Source organism: Rhagoletis zephyria, unplaced genomic scaffold (assembly GCF_001687245.7).
Source record: "Rhagoletis zephyria isolate East Lansing unplaced genomic scaffold, Rhagoletis_zephyria_1.1 Rzeph_scaffold_01853, whole genome shotgun sequence".
NCBI lineage: Eukaryota > Metazoa > Arthropoda > Insecta > Diptera > Tephritidae > Rhagoletis > Rhagoletis zephyria.
The window spans coordinates 33208-35769 of record NW_016158937.1 but is presented as its reverse complement, the minus strand read 5'-3'; positions in this window follow the sequence as shown (position 1 = coordinate 35769).

The following is a 2562-nucleotide window of genomic DNA, read 5'->3' as shown; positions in this document are numbered from 1 at the left end:
TGAGCATGTAGCATTCGTGCGCGATCCATCAATCCATCAATATGGATCGCGATCCAAAGATCGTGATTATTACTGACCGTGTGACAGGGCCCATATGCACAATTTCAGGGTGCCGATTTCTTATTGTCAGAAACTAGGGTTTGGTATCAAATATCGTCGTTTCAACTTTCACTAAACCATGATTCAATAATTAAAGGTTTGCTCACTAGTGACATTAAAGTTTTGACACTCCCTTAACTTCCTTACAACGGACATGATGGCCACTACAACAACAACAACTATAACTATAGCTGCCCTTAGACCAAACCAAAATTGACGACCAAAACCGCGTGGTGGTCAAGGGAGCTCTCTGCGCTCCGGAAAGAGGCACGCAAACTTTTCAACAAGGACAATCGTACCGGAGGCTGGGATGAGTATGCAGCTAAACCAACCATCTACAGCAAGCAGATTGGGAAGGCGAAGAGAGCTAGTTTTAGAACCTTATGTGAAGGTATTTCGAATACCCCAGCAGCTGCGAGGCTACACAAGGTTCCAGCCAAAGGAATGGTGGAAACGAAACTTGCGCAAAAACGCAGTGACGGCACCTACATTAGAAGATTGGAAGAGAGGACTACCACTCTGCTTGACCGTGGAAACACAATGCCGGCGAGCGAAAGGTGGCCGTATGCTTTTTTACTTTCAAAGATTTAGAAGAATTATTTTTAATGGTTGAAAAATATAGTGATCGATTCGTTAAATCTGGTTTAAAATAAAATAATTTATAATAATTCCCCCTTGCCTTATATTTATATTTGTTAGCATTTCATCATTTCTAAATATGGTTTCGTTTCTCGAAATATGGTCACCTAACTTATAAGTGCGACGAAGTGGTATCAGCTGTTTTCGCTACCGTTCTAATTCTGTTAAAGTAGGCGAAATAGCAGGGCGAACGGTGAACGACGGCATCGCCCAATTCGGCGAACTTCGCCGTTCGCCGGGTATTGTGTTTCAAGCATGAGGCACACTTCCCAGAGGCCACTCCCATTGGAGCCAGTAGTAGTGGATGAACTCCTCCAGCTTCTCTGAGGTATCCGCCGCTAAGGCTATGCGACCGATATAGTCCTTGGTGGCTTGATTTTCAAGAACCACTCTGGCTACCGTGAGACAATCGCTCACTAAGCTACAACCACTGGCATGTGTATGCATAACGGGAGCGATGCATGCGCACGTGTCCGAGGACAGCGCTGGAAGTGGTCCTATAACTCGAGCTCATTTATACAACCATAGAACACTTCGCCAAAAGAACTCTACTCATTTATGCTAGAGAGGGATATGGAAGAGCGGGGTCCCCGCTCCCGCTAGCTCTGCTTCCGAGGGATGAAATATGTAGAACTCTAGTTTTTGAAAAAAGGTTTAAAACTAAAATAAGCAGTGAAGCAACCTGGAGTACCTCCTCCTTCGAGAGACTCCTTTAGGATGGTACACTGCAGTGGTACACAGACGTCTCGAAGACCCCAGAAGGAATAGGGGCTGCAATCTATGGACCCAGGCCCAGGATCTACATTCCTGTGGGGTAATACCCGAGCAAATTTCAAGCAGAAGTCTACGCCATCTAATTGTGTGCGGAGACCATCATCAGCAGAGGATGCCGTAATGAGAGAATTGTAATTCTAAGTGGCAGTCAGGCTGCACTCAAAGCCCTTTTATCTTTTGAAATCACATCGTCTCTGGTCCTTGAGTGCATAGAGAGGCTCAACTCCCTTGGTAGGCATAATAACATCAGACTGGCGTGGGTGCCTGGCCATATGGGAATAGAAGGGAATGATGCGGCGGACTGTCTCGCAAGAGAGGCGGCAGCTATTACTCCAGTTGGCCCTGAGCCCTTCCTGGGAGTGGGTGAGAGGAGCAATATGAGGGACTCGAACAGGCATAGTTCGGTAGGAATGCGTCAGGCGAAAAGCCTGCTGGGAGGGCATAAAAAGAGGACATTCAAGAGTTACATGACACTACAAACCAAGAGGGCATCTATGCAGTCAGCTGAAGACGTGAGAGGAGTTTAGGCTCAATGTGGCCACCGTTGGAGCACATTCCCTATCCCCGAATAAGCTATGGAACTTCCTAAGGGATCTAGGCTTGGAGGAAGTATTGTGAACAGCAGAGCGCACAATAGATCATTAGGTCGCAGTGCATACCTCATCATACTAGGCCCTATCGCGAATTTCACGTGAACAAATATTCCCAAAAATTATAAAGCAAAACAAAAACAATTTTTCCCAATTTCTTTTTGTTTTGCATGTTAAATTATGGGAACAATTTATTCACATAAAATTGACGATAGGGCTGACTATTTATCTATCTAATTCCCTTATAAAAGGTTTTGCNCCAAAAATTATAAAGCAAAACAAAAACAATTTTTCCCAATTTCTTTTTGTTTTGCATGTTAAATTATGGGAACAATTTATTCACATAAAATTGACGATAGGGCTGACTATTTATCTATCTAATTCCCTTATAAAAGGTTTTGCACACACACACACACACACACACACACACAGTGCCTTGCTAAGGGAGCCGATTTTGTTA